This window comes from Anabrus simplex, chromosome 1, assembly GCF_040414725.1.
Source record: "Anabrus simplex isolate iqAnaSimp1 chromosome 1, ASM4041472v1, whole genome shotgun sequence".
Lineage (NCBI taxonomy): Eukaryota > Metazoa > Arthropoda > Insecta > Orthoptera > Tettigoniidae > Anabrus > Anabrus simplex.
The window spans coordinates 1013053722-1013072700 of NC_090265.1; the positions used below are offsets into that span (position 1 = coordinate 1013053722).

At 39.5% G+C, this 18979-nt stretch overlaps 1 protein-coding gene across 6 annotated transcripts in view; it reads left to right on the forward strand.

Moving 5' to 3' along the window:
• The window catches only part of LOC136857896 (uncharacterized), a 109948-nt gene that overhangs the window by 8471 nt on the left and 82498 nt on the right, over positions 1–18979 (forward strand). The window lies entirely within an intron of this gene.

The following is an 18979-nucleotide window of genomic DNA, read 5'->3' on the forward strand; positions in this document are numbered from 1 at the left end:
AAATATGGCAAAGAACTTTCTTTTTGGTAATCTTAGGCCCGCTGCACACGGAGTTACTCATTAGAAACGTGACTGGTTTGTAACCGGGGTCACAAACTGGTTAGTAACTGAATAGTGACTTGGCTCCACACACGAAGCTACTGTACGGTGACGGATTCTTCTTGATTAGCCATTTGTAAAGTTTGGTGCGAACTCGCTAGATCGCTTCTTAACTTTGCTAGAATGTCAACCACTGACTCAAGTGACGAAGAAGACATGATTGTGTTTCATTATTTCAGGAGAAAAAATAGAAGAAGGTATTGGGTTCACCCATATCTTGAAAAGAACATCCACTGCAGATTATTCATAGCAGTAAAGGAGTTCGAACAAACGGATGCTAAATTTATTTCTTTTTAACGTATGACCAAACACAGTTATATGGACTTGGTGCAGCTTATTGCGCCACCTGCCATTCAACAGCCAAATACAAATATGAGGGAATGTGTGAGTGCTGAGGAAAGAGTGCTATTAACTGTCAGGTAAGAAAAGTGAACCGTATTTTTACAAAAAAAAGTTAAAAACTTAGAAAATAATTCCAGGCTTTCTCCGTAATGTCCTTTCTTGCGTAATCCTTCAGCGTACAATTGTACAGTACGGGGTGTTTTTTCAATTTCTCCCACTAACTTTATGTTGAAAACTTGTTCGCTCGCCATCGTAAAAAGGCACTTGATCACTGGGAACTGAGAAAATAAACTCGCTGGTGACTGGCTCCGCGAGTCACCTGGAACTGTTTACAAACTAGTTACTAACAGATTACTAACTGGTAGCGCTGTGTGTGGCTTTCCATTGAAATACACAGGAAGTGACACTCAAGTAATCGGCCGGAAACTTCAGTTACCAATCAATTACTAATGAGTAGCTCCGTGTGTAGATGGCCTTAGTGTATCTTGTAAGCTGGCTACCAGGTTTTTAACGGCTTGAAGTGTTCCTCGTCCTTTCATAAAACCAAACTGCTGCTCTGGTATATAGTTTCAGTTTAGGATGCTCAGTTTTTCAGCAAGGGTTTTCGAGAATACTTTATGTATATTATTTTCTAAGGCATTGTCTCTATACAAATTTGGGTCTTCTCAATCCCCTTTGCCTTTATATTAAGTTTGGATAATTGATTCTCTCCAACTTTGTGGAGTTTTCTTTATTTAAAATATCGGAGAAGTGGATTTCCCAGTTGGTTATTACAAGTTCTGCAGTGTAGTTGATTGTTCTGTACGTTAAGCCTAAGAAAGGATCTTTTAGAGCATCTTCTGCTTGTAATTTTGCTTGTAGTTCATTATAAATGGCTTTCTTTTCTTTAATTAATGATTTGTACTCTTTTCTTTTCGTGGCGTACACTTTGAGTATATCAATCTTGTATGTGTAGTGGGTTTTATTTAGCTGGTCCAGAGTTTCTCCACAAAGTCTGTAACACTCGCCATCGAACCAGGGTTTGGCCATTCTAGGAGGCTTTCGAATTTGAGCTGATTTAATGAAGTGATCCGGTTTATCAACTCTACAATTTAGGTCACCTCCCAGAGCTACAGACTCTTTATTTTCCACTATATTGATGGCTTGCATTATCTCTTCGTAGTGGGTTTATATAAGTCCTACAACACTTACTTTGTCAAACCGTTTTATGACCATGTTTTCTTCTATATGGGTACCTTCAACGATACCTACATTTTATCTTTTATCTTTAAACAGGCATAAGACCCCTTCGGGTCTTCCTCTGTCTTTAATAGTAGCTAAGGCGTTTCTACAATACATGTGTGGGAAACTTATGTGATCAGACAAAAAAAGTTTCTGTACCTATCACTATATCGAAATGAACCTAAAAATTGTCTGGCACAAAAGAAGTTATTGTCTTTAACCCTTCCACATTCCAGTTAAGTAGCACTAAATTCATTAGTGTGTCAGCATTCTCTTGGAGGCATCTCATGGAGTTACCTCGTTTTGTCTTATTTGAAAGAGCCACCTTTATTTCTTCCGTATTGGTCTCAAAATCAGAAACAAAATCGCCCCACCAGTATTCCCTTTGGCCAAAAGTCTGGGTTTTATGTCACCTCCAAGAATTCAAATGGGAGGCTGACTTTAAAGGTTCTTATGTCTCTGCGAATCTGGAGCTCATCGCAATCTACTCTGCCCCTTATTTGTTGTTTACGTAGGTATTTTTCACCTGTTCTGTTATTGTGCTGCTTTGTACTTTTCCCAGATATAACCAAGCATTTTTTCTGCGGTTCTCAACTCGCCTTCATTTTCTTTGGTTCCTATGAGATGTGCTTTATTAGATGACCTTATACCACCGGCCATATTTCTCCATGGCGTTCTACTGTTCTTCCTTTTACTTTGTCTTCATGAATTAGTGGTAGTTCAAATCGAAGCCTGGAAGCGCCTTGACCGTTCGGCAGGGAATCGGGAGGCTCTTCAGACTTCCCACGCTGAACAGATCTGCCTTTACTTCACGAGCGATCAATGTTCAGCTTGCCGACCAACAATCCACTTCTGTACTTCTTCTCCACCTGATATGAAAAGTAAAGCAGTCATCTGTATTTCATTGGTTTGTTTCTGTTTAAGCTGTTTAAGACCATGGCCATTTCCTTTCTACTCCTAGCCATTTTCTCTCCCATTGTTGCCATAAGACCTATCTGTGTTGGTGTAAAGCCAATTGTAACGAAAAAAAATTTGGGTTGTTATTTATCATTAGTTCCATTTTTCCTATTAATTATTTAATTAAATCCTGTTGTTGACAATAAATATGTATCACCTTCTTGCAGCCCTTGCCCAACCATGTGAGTTTAACCCGAGCAATGAAACCTGTCTTCTGTCTAGTGGTTTGCTATAAGTATTGTATTATTATAATTTCAGGGTGTTAAAAAGTTATATGATACTGTAAAACTTGCTCAAAGTGAAGACTTGTCTAATGTGAAAGAAATTCATGGTCCCAGTACACTTAGCATGCCTTTGCATGTTATTTATGTCGTACAAAGTAGAATCTGTTCAACGTGGAATTGGAAATAAATTATCGATATATATGTTCAAGCCTCACTGTATAATACAGAACTTGTGCTTTGTAATTTATTTTGGTACACCTGGTACTGCAGGCACAGTGCTAGAAATATATTTTGCCAGGCTGAGTGACTCAGACGGTTGAGGTGCTGGCCTTCTGACCCCTACTTAGCAGGTTCGATCCTGGCTCAGACCGGTGGTATTTGAAGGTGCTCCGATGTGTCAGTCAGCCTTCAGTAGATTTATTGACATTTAAAAAAACTCCTGTGGCACAAAATCCCAGCACCTCAGCGTCTGCAAAAACCGTAAAAGTAGTTAGTGGGACGTAAAGCAAATAACATTATTAGAAATATTTTGTCTGGAGGTGAGTCGAGGGTTTTATTGTGCTGGTATGTTAGAGTATGAGTTTTCCAAATTTCTCGAAGAAAGGAATTTACTTCTAATAATTTCCTGATTGTTGGGATGGTGAAGCAACTGGGGTTTCTTTTCTTTCGTAGAGATTTTCTTGTACTATATTTGAGCCCATTTATAATGTAAACAGTTTTGAAAAAACCTTTTTTTGCTAGTTGCTTTACGTCGCACCGACACAGATAGGTCTTATGGCGACGATGGGACAGGAAAGAGCTAGGAGTGGGAAGGAAGCGGCCGTGGCCTTAATTAAGGTACAGCCCCAGCATTTGCCTGGTGTGAAAATGGGAAACCACGGAAAACCATTTTCAGGGCTGCCGACAGTGGGATTCGAACCTACTATCTCCCGAATACTGGATACTGGCCGCAATTAAGCGACTGCAGCTATCGAGCTCGGTAAAAAAAAAAAACCTTTGTATCGTGTTCGTAGATTTTCATGAGTTGTAAAGACAGGGAGTACATGTCATTAACATTGGATAAAAAAGTGAAAATTATAGAAGGAAATGAAAAAACTTGTGTGCACGTTAAATTATGTTGCGTTTCAGATCTGGAAAAACTCAGGTTTATCAGACATTGAAGTATAAGGACGACATTATTAAACAGTGGTTGGAGGGCAATGGACAAATGAAGAGAAAAGTTAAAAAAAATAAAGGTAACAAAGAAATCAACGATTTCGTTTGGGAACGATTTGTCAATGCTTGTTCTAAAAACCTTTCGGTTAGCAGACCTACGCTACAGAATGATGCTCTCACTGTTACCAAATCACTTAGCAACGCAGACTTTAAAGGATCAGCTGCATGGCTGGACAGTTTCAAAACAAGGCACTATATCGTATGGAATAAAATTTGTAGAGAGTTGAAAGATGTGTATGGAAATGTAGTGGTTGAGAGGAAATCGGAGCTGTAAAATGTAACTTCCGGCTACGAATCTAAATTGGCTACATATTCAGTGGTGACGAAACAAGATTGTTTTCCACGCCAGTACTCAGACCCGGCATGGCTCAGGCTAGGGCTGATGCAGTGGCACTGGCCTAGCAGTGTCAAACCGATCTGGCAGAGAACACTATCCGGGTATGGCAGAGGGCCCTCTTGCCTTTCGAGTGGGGAGGGTCGGTATTCTCATGCTGAGAAAGATGGTGCGTGAGCGACGGTGATCTCTGTGCGACTAGGCAACAGACAGCGAAATCTCACCCCACACATGTGTGGTGTTGGGTTGGAAATAGTTTTCAATTTGGCCACCTTACAAGGCTGCTTTGAGATGAACATAAGATGATAAGAGGAACATGTATTGTTTTATTGAATTATTTTTACATTAACAAAAACAACATTAAATAAAAAAACAGGTTATTTTAAAGAAACTTATTTAAGGAAAGTAAATTTTGTAGAGGAAAGTGCTGTTGTTTGTAGGTACTTCATCTTATTTAAGAGTTTAAGAACTGTTGAACTGTTAACTCTGGTGTTATGTAAAAATAGGGTAGTATGCCCATTTCACATACTGTCTAGAAACGTGTATACTGAAAAAGAGTGAGAGGTTAGTAAACTGCAGGCATGTGAAATGAAGTTTCTAGAAACTGCCCTCCAAAAAACATGACAAGACTGTCTAAAGAATGATGACATTAGAATGGAACTGGAAGTGGATTTGGTAGAAGAGAAGCTAAGGACTTCGAGACTAACATGGTATAAACATGTATAGTGAATGCCTGGCACAAGAACACCACGTGCATGCATACAAAGAGGGTTGAAGGAAGAAGACCTGGGAAGATCTACACCAACTGAGAGAGGATGTGGAGAGAAGAGGAGGGAACTGGGAGTCAGTGGTGAGAGAGAAGACATTTCAGGACAGACAATGATGGTGAAGATTTGTTCAACACCACTCTATCTGGCACTCTGGAGGGGTTCAGTGATGGTGATAATAATGATGGCAAAACATTAGAAATGAAAGGTGAAGTGCTCAACTAATGTGCAAGTGGTTATTGAGATTCGTCAGAATCTTGAGAAGCAGGTGCCTCATCCACCTCATCTGTCCACTGACCATAAGCATCCTCTAACGAATCCCGTATTCTTTTGTTTGGAGGTTCAGAAAAAGTGTCCAAAATTTTGAAGCGCCGTTTTTCTTCAACACATACTTCTATCTTTTCCACATCAGATTTCCTACTCTAACTGCCTTCATCTCATACATCGCAGAAGTTTTAACTGCATTAAAATGTGAAATAAACCATCAAAAGTAGAGAACTGTCTTAAACACTCAAATAGGCACATAACGGCCACAATGCAACTGTTGGGACTTTCACCCAGTGAACGAACCGAGACATACTGAAGGGAATCAACGGAAACTCCCTGCATCTGACTCTGTGAATTGTACGTGGATATGTTTACGGTTTGCTGTGTTCATGCAGCTGCAGTTCACACTCTCGTAGTGGGATCCTTACCTTTCTAGAGTGAAGGGTGTCGCGTCACTTTTATCATAAGTGCAATGATAGTGTACTGCCCGAAATAGGTAATAATAACTTTTCTAGACTAAGCCTTAAGAGACTTAGTTATATTATGATAGAAAATCAGTTTATTAAAATAAATGTTTGTGGATGGACCATATAATAACAGGCATAATCGAGTAAGGTGCAGTGAAACTTAACACATACAGAGCCCTCCCAAAAGGTGAATTCCGTGGGGAACAATATGACAGGGATTTTAGGGCACAAATAGAAAATAGAAAGATTGACATGAAGTTGTATTTAAGTTGAATGTGCAAGTTTAGCTTGGTTCACCAAGAATTGTGGGGTAGCAAAATTGTAAGGGACAGTCAAATGAAAACCGAACACCAGCTACAACGTGACTATGGAATGGTTTTATTCAAAAGTAATTACCAAAAGTGTTTATAGATTTATCCCACTGGGAGACGAGGTGATCAATTCCATTTTTGTAGAAAGAGGTAGGTCGCTGACAGATCCACAACTGCACCCACTCTTGCACTTCCTCGTCCGAATGAAATCGACATCCACTAATATCTTTCTTCAGATCAACAAAAATTTGAAAATCACAACGTGAAGGATCCGGGCTGTGCGGAGGATCTTGAGTTGTTTCCCAGCCAAATCACCGAAGCGTAGCCTTTGCCAGATTGGAAGTGTGGGGGCGAACACTATCATGCAACAGGATGACTCCGTCCGACAGCATTCCAGGTCGTTTTGACTTTATGGCATGTTGCAGTTTCTGCAAAGTGCCTTCATAGCACTGTCCATTGATTGTGATTCCATGCTCAAGGAAGTCGACAAGCATGATGACTTCACCACAACTTATGTGAACAGCTTTGGATTTCTTTGCCAGGGGAGAATTGTGATGTTTCCATTGCTGGGTTTGCCATTTGATGTTGGGCTTGAAATGGTGGCACCACGTTTTGTCCCCTGTGACGGTACAGAACGGAAACACATGCTCTTCCTCGCGGTACCGCTGCAAATGATTCGGGCATTACACCATTCTGTCAAATTTTTGTCTCTCCGTCAGTTGATGCGGAACCCACTGTGTGCAAATTTTTCGGAAATGCAACTGATCTTGATAATGGCATGCACAGAGCCATGGCTAATGCCAACCTGAACACGAATTTCTTCTTCTGCGATTTGTTGGTTTTCCCGGATAAGTCCATCAATCCGGAGTAGTAATGGCTCGATATGCCTGTGCTGAGTACACATCATCTTGCAGTGATGTGCGCCCTTTTTGGAATCTCCTGTGCCACTCGTCATGGACATGCAGTGTTCGCCATACACAGCTGACATGCGATGAGTTTTGGGTACTCCAGCAATCTCAACCACCAAAAAATAAACCACACTTCTCTTCTCTTCTTTGCTTGCCTCCATTTCTACGGCTGGACGAATACACTAGACAAGTCCGTGCATGAACGAAGACATAACCCAACAACTGTGTGTACCTGTGAGTTGTCACAGCAATGGCATTATCGATATGTAACAACATTGTTGCCACCTTTCACGCAGAATGTGTGTTATGGCGGGTGCTCAGTTTTCATTTGACTGCTCCTTATATTTCCCAAGTTTAAAAGTGCAATATACAATAATTTTAATAAGAGCTCTCACTCAGGTGAATTTTCAACCGCCGGGCTGAGTGGCTCAGATGGTTAAGGCGCTGGCCTTCTAACCCCAACTTGGCAGGTTCGATCCTGGCTCAGTCCTGGTATTTGAAGGTGCTCAAATACGACAGCCCCGTGTCGGTAGATTTACTGGCACGTAAAAGAACTCCTGCGGGACTAAATTCCGGCACCTCGGTGTCTCCAAAGACCTTAAAAAGTAGTTAGTGGGACGTAAAGCAAATAACATTATTATTTGAATTTTCAACCTTGGGTACAGTTTACTTTACATAAACTATATAGGAAATATAACAACAATAATAAGAATAATTAATATTGAAATTTATACTGATACAATATTCTTTCAAGACATTAAACGTAGTGAATGGTCCAGTCCATGGAAAGAGGGTACGCTAAGAATGCAAGATTTTCAAACCCCTAAACAATTAATTTGAAAGAAATATCAACACAACAAAGTTAGATTAAGAGGTGGAGGAACACAAGCCTCCAGGCTCATAATTTGAAAACAGTACACATGGACGAAGTTTCATATACAGGCCAATTCAAAATGATGGGCCCGATTTCATAAATTTATTCTATGAAATCTTATGAACATATTATCATACTGTGAGATATGTGCAAAGAAAGGCAAACTCTCAAAGTTTAGTTCAGTTTAGATTTCATCCCACGTGGTTTCATTTTCAGACGTTACGAGCATGCAGGAAGCAAGTAAAGAAAATGGCTGTGGCTGGAGAGCAGAAGTCGTTCTGTGTGCTTGATTACCATGTAAACAAGTCTGTGATTAGTGTTCAACGGCATTTCCGTACCAGGTATGGAAGAGACCCGCCTACTGGAAAAGCCATTCATGCGTGGTATGCAAAATTCAGGGACACAGGCTGCATCTGTAAGCGAAAGTCGACTGGCCATCCTTCGACCAGGGAAGAGACAGTGGAACGTGTTCGCGCCAGTTTCGTGCGGAGTCTGCTGAAGTCCACCTACCGGGCAGCGAGGGAACTTGAACTTCCACAGGCAACTGTTTGGCGCATTCTGAATGAATGAAACCCTACCACTTGCAACTGGTGCAGGCCTTAAAAGACACTGATTATGCTGCTCGAGCGTCCTTCTGTGCTGATTTTCTCGCATTAATGGAAGAGGGTGGGTTATCCAAAAGGGTAATTTTCAGTGATAAAGGGACTTTTCACCTTTCCGGGACTGTGAACAGACACAGCGTAAGGATCTTCCACTAACATTGGACAACCTTCATGCCCGCATCACAGCAGCCACTGCAGAGATTGACCGCGACACACTACACAAGGTTTGGCAGGAGATAGACTGTCGGCTTGATGTATGTCGTGTTATGCGATGTACTCACATAGAACACTTGTGATATGACTGAAAAAACTTTGAGAGTTTACCGCTCTTAGCACGTCTCACATTACAATATGTTTATTAGATTTCACAGAATAAGTTTATGAAATCGGGTCCATCATTTTTAATTGCCCTGTATTTGAAACAAAGTTTCCCTCAAATTTACAAATATTTTAATCAGGAAACAACCCAGGGTGGTAGAAAAATGGAAACAGGAAATGTCTAGCATGGAAACGAGAACGAAAGGAAGAAAGAGTTAAGTTTCTACAGGAAAATGTTTATGAGCTACTCGTTCTCAAAAACAAACTGTAGTAACCTTGGACTAAGCACATGCAGTTAATTCTTACTTGGCGTACACCAGATATTGTAAAACAAGACCACACGACATGTTTGCTGTCCAGCCGATTCCCATTAAGGTTAAGATATGGAAGGTGACTGTAAAGACCAGAATAAGTTCTACAAAAGAAAATCTCTCTCTTTCTCTCTCATAGTGCAGACAGATGAACCTCAGAAAAGAATCAGCTCACTCAAGATGTTATGAATTGCGCAAAATCAGCACGAACTGACAGACGAGTGGCTTAAATATGCTGGCTGAGAGTTCGAGAATGATCATGATATCACCATGATATGGTTGATTGGCGTTGCATCAGAATGACATCAGGGACAAAAGAGGGGTGGTGGAGAGAGGTTAGTAATGTGCCGGCCGTATAGAGTTGTTGTTCAAGGTCGAAACCCGTGCGCATGTTAAATAAATGTCATGATGGGGATGTAAAAATCCAAGGTAAGATGACGATTCGCATACACAAATTTTTTTTTTTTTGCTATTGGCTTTACGTCGCACCAACACAGATATGTCTTATGGCGACAATGGGACAGGAAAGGGCTAGGACTGGGAAGGAAGCGGCCGTGGCCTTAATTAAGGTATTGCCTGGTGTGAAAATGGGAAACCACGGAAAACCATCTTCAGGGCTGCCGACAGTGGGGTTCGAACCCACTATCCTCTGAATACTGGATATTGGCCGCACTTAAGCAACTGCAGCTATCGAGTTCGGTACAAATGTTACAAGGGGCATGACTGTTTCACAGCGGATGGGGAGCAGCTGACCAAACACTGTAGCGAGGCCATAAGTAACATCCGTTCTTACTTTATGGTGCCAAGACTTGGACCCTAACAGAGAACGCCACCAAAATCTCTGATCCTTTGAGATGTGGCGCTACTGATGTCTGCTCAGAATATCATGGGTTGGCAGATACATAACACTGAAGTACTTCAATGCCTGAACTGTATTCAAGAGAATGAGCAAACTTCTCTTTAACAGGGACTTTAAAATCAATCTTGGTCTCTGTTTACTTTGGCGTTATGTATTTTCTGTCTTACTTTATGGTGCCAAGGCTTGGACTAACATCGAAAAGAACTTTAATACTTAGGCCATATTATTCAGCCTATCTTACAAAGTAAAATTGAAGGAGGGAGAACTAGGGGAAGAAGGAGAATGTCTTGGCTACAGAATTTACGAGAATGGTGTGGGCTTAGTACCCCCACTTTTTTCCGAGTTGCTGAGAATAGGAACCAGATCGCCCTGATAACAGCCAACATCAAATTAGGATATGGTACAAGAAGGGGAAGAAGAGTCATCGATTCGGTGTAGCTCAGAGATGGGTACAGCTGTGGCGGGTATCAGATGACATTGGATGGCTACTGAGCACTGGTTTAAAGTGGGTTTCTACTGGGGAAGAAGACAACAGGTTAGTTGAAACTTCACAAGAGAACCTGTTCTTAAACTCGATGGAGCTCATGCAGGCGACCAATTTTCCAGAATGTCCATACACGGTCCGTAAATAATTATGAGAATCCATACTCCACTGCAGAAAACTGCCGCCAAACAGTCTCTTTCTGATGAACACATGGTCAATCGGTACTCTTTTGCAGAGATGGAGTTAAATCGTAGTTGGGATCATGTGATCTTCTCTGACAAGACTTCTTTGAGTTTGGTGGAGGTCAAGCCAGTTCACGTTTACAGACCACGGGGAGACTGATACGACAAAAGATATATAGTGTTCATGCAGTGGTCACATATCTGTGTCATGTTGGGGGGTGGATATTGTCTAATGGGGCCGGAGTGCTTCATCAGATAGATGAAATGAAATGGTGTATGTCTTTTAGTGCCGGGAGTGTCCGAGGACAAGTTCGGTTCGACAGATGCGGGTCTTTTGATTTGTCTCTCGTAGGCGACCTGCACGTCGTGATGAGGATGAAATGATGATGGAGACGACACATAACACCCAGCCTCTGTGCCAGTGAAATTAACCAATTATGGTTAAAATTCCCGACCCTGCTGGGAATCGAACCTGTGACCAAAGGCCAGCACACTAACCATTTAGCCATGGAGCCAGACATAAGATAGATGACTGTCTCACATTGAACCTATATTTGGATTTCTTGTAGAATATTATGGTTCAAAGACTGAGAGAGTGCTATCCAGATGAGGTAATACAGTTCGTGCAAAACAGTTCCTCAATCCAAATGAGTGGTTGTGTTCAGGGTTGAACTGTTCAACTGGGTCCCTTGAACTGCAGGTTTGAACCCATTGAACATGTGTGGGCAAAGTGAAAACACCATATAAAGAAACGCTGGCCTTGCCCTCCCCTGCATATGCATGATGCTTTGTGGGGCATTATGTTGCACGCATGAAAGTAGATCGTTGACAAGGAATACTTTAGGAAGCTTGTTGAGTCAATGCCGCATCAGCTTCGATAAGTTGTTCAAGCCGATGAATTCTGGACGAGGTATTAAGCCTTGTCTTAAAGAGTCCTTTTCAAGACTAACATAATTAAAAGCACAAATGCCAGATTTTGCCATTAATAGAAATACATACGTATTTGGTTAATGCAACACTCTAAAAGTTAAAAGCAGGTAATGTGAAGAGTAAGACTTGAACCCTGGTTCTCACCTTGGCAGATGGGTATGCTTCCTTGGACTTAACTGGCACTTGCATGAACACAGTTAATATTGTAAGGCTATTCCCCGCTGTGCATGGCACTTCGCACATTTACACCTCTGCAGCAGTCCTTCAAGGGACCAGTGATGATAAACTACGCACTCATTGCAAGCATTCAGAAAGGAAATGCAAAGACTGTATGTTGCAGTTACACAATGAAGTAATGAGTCCAGTAAAAAGAAAATTGCAGGTACCAGTATTCATTCCCCCAATATCCTGGTTGATAACAAAGGATCTTTGTCCTACACTATCACTGACACTGGGCGAGTTGGCTGTGCAGTTAGGGGTGCATGGCTGTGAGCTTGGATCCGGGAGACAGTGGGTTTGAATCCCACTGTCGGCAGCCCTGTAGATGGTTTTCCGTGGTTTCCCATTTTCACACCAGGCAAATGCTGGGGCTGTACCTTAATTAACACTAGAACGGCCGAACTTTCCTTATACCCATAATGGCCGCAGGCGGTCATTTTGACCGCTGCCGCTTAACTGACATACGAGGGTCAAGTCATAAGTCATGGCAACTTTTTTTTTTCTCGTGAACAGGAAACAACACAGAAAAATCTGATATATGCATTTGGAAATATAGAGCATGTACTCATGCATAGTGCCTGAAGACAAATTCTGACTTCAGGAGATTCTCGTAGGAAAGTGACAGAACACAGGCCATTGGTAAACATTGTTTTATTATGGTATAGACAGCAAATACACAAGACTACATACAAAGGACAGATCTCTACTGGTTACAGACCTTCGAAATAATCATCCAAGTTTTCCACTGTCCTCATGTAAACACTGATTGATCACCATTATCCGTACATCTTTGTCCATGGACACTGGATGGCCTGGGCGAGGCAAATCGGCAGTTGATACTCTACCCCGCTTGAACGTATCAACCCACCTCACCACTGTTCTATAGGGCATCGCATGCACACCTAATGCTTCCCGCAGCTCTGCATGGCATTGACGTGCATTTCTGCCGCGGAGAACTGCTATTTTAATATACAATCATTGCTCCTGCCCATTGGATCCCCCCCCCCCCCCCCCCCCGTTGTTACTGTCGTGGTATTAGAAGGCCCTTCAGCTCCCGGATTTAAGCCCTCTTTGGCCTGCTCCCGGGCCTTTAAGGCCTTCTTATATCTCCTCTTCTCAGCGCCACTGTGCATATTTTCATTAGCCAAATCACTATCACTGTCCGACATATTACCACACTGTTGAGGTATAAACCATATTCTATCAAATTTTATGGTCAACCAGTCTTAACATAAACTATAAGCTTTGTGTATATATCAATGAAGTCCCGCCCGCACTAAACACCGGACAACTACCTGATTTAAACATAAGTGTTCATATTACTTCAAGAAATTCATACTATTATACCACCAGTAGATGAACACGGCTGATCATATATCATAACATATGATGTAGATGTTGATTCCCATAGGGAACCTAAAATATTTGTCCTGAATGAGAAAATTTATAATACCAATATAATGGTCCGTAATTGGACATTATAAATTTTCCAGCTAACTCATTCGTGGTTGCCTGCGTTTCGCCCTCGTGCCACTGCTGGTGGCTTCAAATAGCCTATGCAGTGGCCTCCCCGGTATGCACTAGCCTTGCGTCTTGGGTGGTGTGCTAAGTCCCAACTGACGAGCCTAACTGAGCACACGAGGGCGAAACGCAGGCAACCAAGAATGAATTAGCTGGAAAATTTATAATGTCCAATAACGGACCATTATATTGGTATCATAACATAGTCACGCATATACAACACGCCGCAAGAACTCATCTGTATTTCAAAATGTTTTATTCGTCTAGTCATAAGTTTTAATGTGGAACAGTGGACACTTCACAATTTAAGAATATTGTACATTCAACATATATTACCTGCGCACATAATAGTATTGCAAAGTTTTAACTCTCATACCGATTAACGTAGACGAAGATAAGACGAAAAACATTTGTGCAATTTGATAAAGTTTTTACCCATACTATGTGACACCTTTATAATTTAAGAAAAATATATTTTAACATAGACTACGTCATTCATGTGCATATAGTAATGTTAAGTTTTAATTATTATATCAGTTAATGTAGACGATTATTTAAACTAGAACATTTGTAATGACAGTGTTTTTACCCATATTGTGTGACATTCTTATTGTGATGTTTTAATTGTATGTTATGATTGTCAGCTGAAGATGAGCTTCATAAGGTTGAAACCGGTACTGTAGAACAATAATATATAAATATATGTATTGATTAGGTGGAAGCTTCAAAACTTCATGGTTTTTATATTAACTACATTGTGACGCACAATATAAACTCCTTACTAAAAACCGGAAAGCTCAAGAACTTCACAGATGAATTAGGTAGGCAAAATATTCTTGTGGTAGGGCTCCAAGAAATGAGAAATTTAACAGAAGATCCATTTGAATCTCAAGGTTATAGTGTACAGTGGGAAGCCAGGCCAAAGAGACATGAAACATTGCACCCCAATTTGGTACAGGATTTATAGTAAATTTGAAGATAATAGATTCCATAATTGATTTTAAAGCCATCTCAACAAGAATTGCAATTCTAATTTTACAAACTACAAACAAACTTTACACCATCAAAAATGATCATGCCCCTACCAATGAAAAAAATTTCCTAACAAAATCTCTGCAAGAAGTCGATAACTTCTGGGATCTCCTTGATCAGACAATGAATAAAATGAATATGAATAACATCAAAATCCTTATAGGGGACTTTAACGCGCAACTGGGTAAGGAAAAGAAGTATCGAGATGTAGTAGGAAAGTGGGCTCCTCATAAATATACTAACAGAAATGGCCAAAGACTCATAGAAATTTGCAAAACCCATGTGCTAATCTCCAAATCTACATAATTTAAAAGAAAACTACACAAACTTAAAACTTGAAAACATCCTGATTGGACAAAAGGAGAATGGCAGCTAGACTACGTATGTATGGACAAATTCTTTCACAAGGAAATCCACAATGTCAAAGTTCTAAGGGGAACAGACACTGGTTCAGATCATTACTTAATTAAAATCAAGATTAAATTTACTCCATTGAGAAGAAAAAGACAAAATAGAGTTGGAGAGAAAAGGACATACGACCCTCATCCTTTAATCCAGAATGCCCCGTATCAGCAAAGAACAGGAACTACAAGACTAACAGACAATTTAGATGACCTAATACCCATTCTTAAACAGAATGCAGAAGATCTAGCTCCATTAAATCCAAAGAAAAGACATGCCTGGTGGACCTCTGATTGTGATAAAATGCATGAAGAAAGACATCAAGCGTGGTTGAAATTTCAAGCCCACAAAACAGAAGAAAACGCCATGAACCTCAAGAATATCAGAAAAGAATTCACCCAAACTATTAGAAGAATTAAGAGAAAATATCAACAGATTTAACCCGCGAGTGGTCGCTATATGAGATTTTCTCTCACATGATTTTTTATTGTGATATTACTTCACAGTGATGAAAGGGAGGTGACTGTTCCCTCTTCTAGCTGAGTTTATAACTGTCGTGTGTAGAGCGATTCACATTTGAAGGGTAAGCATCCCCTCCCCTAGTCAGAACAAAGGTTCCTATATGACAGTGCGCACTGCGTGAGAGTTTCTCCCATCGCGCGACAAATGGCGTTGGTGTTATGTTGAAGTGGAGCGGAAAATTTACTCCTGTTGTACGCGTTAGTATTTGTATTATGAGCACTTCTTTTTTTGAAAATGTTATTCTGTTCAGAAACCTTGCTTTTTACGTAAATATTACTAGATATAATGCATGTGTGAGATTTTACTTTTTTACAATTCCAGGACGGAAGTTACTTTTATGTACATTGCGTATGTTATTTTAAGTAGCACTTTGTGTCTTTAATAAACGGCTAATCATTTAACATTTATGTTCGGCTCCATGGCTAAATGGTTAGCGTGCTGGCCTTTGGTCACAGGGGTCCCAGGTTTGATTCCCGGCAGGGTCGGGAATTTTAACAATAATTGGTTAATTTCACTAGCACGGGGGCTGAGTGTGTGTGTCGTCTTCATCGTCATTTCATCCTCATCACAATGCGCAGGTCGCCTTCGGGAGTCAAATAAAAAAACCTGCACCTGGCGAGCCGAACTTCTCCTCGCACACTCCTGGCACTAAAAGCCATACGCCATTTCATTTTCTTTATTTCATTTTTATCTAAAATATATAAGGTAAAACTTGCGTTTGATTTCAGTGGTAAATTTCAGCCTTACGCCCCACAAAACTGAAAAATGTCATATTTATTTTGATGTGAGCCACTCACGTTACATTTTGGCTAGCAACTCTATTGAGGAAAATTATTACAAAAACAATTTTAGAGATTATTACAAAGCCTTGGGTAAACAATTGCAAAAATACAATCCCCCCTTCCCACATTATTGTTGAAAAATAAAAGATGGAAAAATAGCGCATAACAATAAGGAGAACGCAGAAATCATGGCAGATGCATTTAACAAGCTCTTAAACAGTGATGAACCTGAAAAGCTCTTATTAATTGATACACATACTCCGATAAACACTAAACCAGAAAATATAAACACACCTACAGCAAAAGAAGTTGAAACAGTGCTTAAAGAAATTAATAACAACAAAGCGTGTGGAGAAGACCACGTTTTTGCAGAGATGTGGAAATATGCTGGCAGTGCAACTCAGACATCCCTCCATATGATATTACAGAAGATTTGGAAATCAGAAAAATTTCCAGAACAGTGGACAACAGCTATAATTAATCCAATTCATAAGAAAGGTGAAAGAAGTAATCCCGACAACTATAGAGGTATTTCCATCCTTGACTGCATGTATAAGATTTTCTATTAGATAATATATAATCGGATTAAAGAACAACTTGATCAAGAGTTAGGTGAATACTAGGGAGGCTTCAGACCTTGGAGAAGCTGCTCTTAACAAATAATAACTTTGAAGCTAGTCATGGTATATTACAGAAAACAAAACAAGCCCCTTTCAATAACGTTTATAGATTTCAAGAAAGCTTATGACTCCATCCACAGACCATCGTTAATGAAAATTTTAAGACATTTTGGACTTCATCCAAAGCTAATCAAATTGATTCAACTTAAAATAATACAATTTCTAAAATTAAGTTTAGAAGAGAACTTTCTGAACCATTCTTGGTAATAACTGGTTTAAGACAGGGAGACGGATTGTCACCTCTTCTTTTTAACTGTGCACTAGAGTACGTTATGAGGGAATGGTACAAGAACAACTAAAAAAATATAAAATTGGAACCCAGAAGGATAACATACATTTTGAACTGTCTAGGATTTGCTGTTGATCCAACTCTTCTGGCCAATGATATTCAGGAAACAAAACAACAAATAAAAATCTTTACAGGAAATAGCTCAAAATATTTGAAAAAACAGAAATTATGCTAACTCAACTTCCGCTTGCAAACAAAATTAAGCTGGGAGACCAAGAAATAAAAATTCCAGAAAAAAAAATATATTTATGTAGGACTGATTGGACAAAAGGAGAATGGCAGCTAGACTACGTATGTATGGTCAAATTCTTTCACAAGGAAATCCACAATATCACAGTTCTAAGGGGAACAGACACTGGTTCAGATCATTACTTAATTAAAATCAAGATTAAATGTTACCAAGAATACATATAATAAAAAGTGTCTCTCAATAGCAACCGAATTGAAACACTACAAAACAGTCACCCAGGCACAAATTACATATGCAAATGAAACATTATTCAAAACAACAAACGTATTTGCAATAGATAGAGTACTCAACTTAGAAAGGAGAATAGTGAGAACCTATTTAAATAAAAATTATCAGGTAAATGGAGTCTGGAGGTTAGCTTCCAATGAGACAGTTTATAAAGAAACAGAACCTGTGACTAGCACAGTAAAAAAGAAGCCATCTAATACGTTCGCCAGAAAATAGAATCAGTAGAAAAATAAATATGTAAGAGTAAGAATAATATTAGATAGATCACAGAACTTAAAGAAGGCATGAGAGAGTTGCGTATTACAATAGAAGATTTAAAATACAAAACAAATACACTCAACATATTATAATAATAATAATCGTATGGCCTCAGCTACCATGTGCAGACATTTTGATTTGACGCCATCTGGCTGTCTGCTCGTCAATTTCGACGTTCCGTTTTACTCTAGGTCCGTTAGATACTCAACATATTAAAAGATAAACACTAGACTATAGACAAAAATCAACAAGCAGATAATAGGAAGAGTGATTTCAGAAGCAAAACAAAAATTATGTTCAGAAAGGATGAAACAGCATTGGGCTGACAAAAAGAAGGACCTCCATAAACCTGACTAAGTAGTCCTATGTGGCTAAAATATTAAATAAAATATGTTTGTCCAATACACTCTTTTACAATAAATTTACATAGTTCTATGATGTTAGGAAAGTGGCAGGCAGTATTAAGGGCAAGTTGTAGTGAATCTAATTTAAAATTTGTGTAAAAGCTTAGAAGTACACCTTTTTATTTGCAAAGAGTAGATAAAATTTCATGTATTAACCATACAAGAAATCCCTTATGATTATGTACTCCATCCATTCGATTATACTTGTACTTGGGAGTTATTGTTTTAGGAAGTGTGTATAATCACCTTGATTTTTAGGCAAGTTTATATGCAAGTATGATAAGTAAGACTGCTGTAGAAAGTCTTTTATAAGTTTTGAGGAGATAGGACTGACATTATACAGTGGGAACACAGCTATTAATTTGTAACGAGTTTAGTTGGCTAAAAATTTATTACATTTGAAACCTGTAAGTTACTGTAACATTGATGAAACTAACAAATTCTTCTTCTTTTTCATTTTTTAATTTATTTACTTGGTTCAGCATAAATGTGGGTTTAGCTTTGTTTTTATGGTTGGATGCTTTCCCTGATGCCAACTTTCTTTTTTTTTTTTATTACCATATTTCTTAACAGATTGATAGTGTAGTGTAGTGTGTGGGAATTACTCAGGAGCAGATAAATTTTCTGGTTGAGAATCAAACCCAAGGACGTCTGAACCAAAAGACCATTACATTGACCCTTGAGCCAAGGAACTGATGAAACAAAGAAATAAAAGGAAAA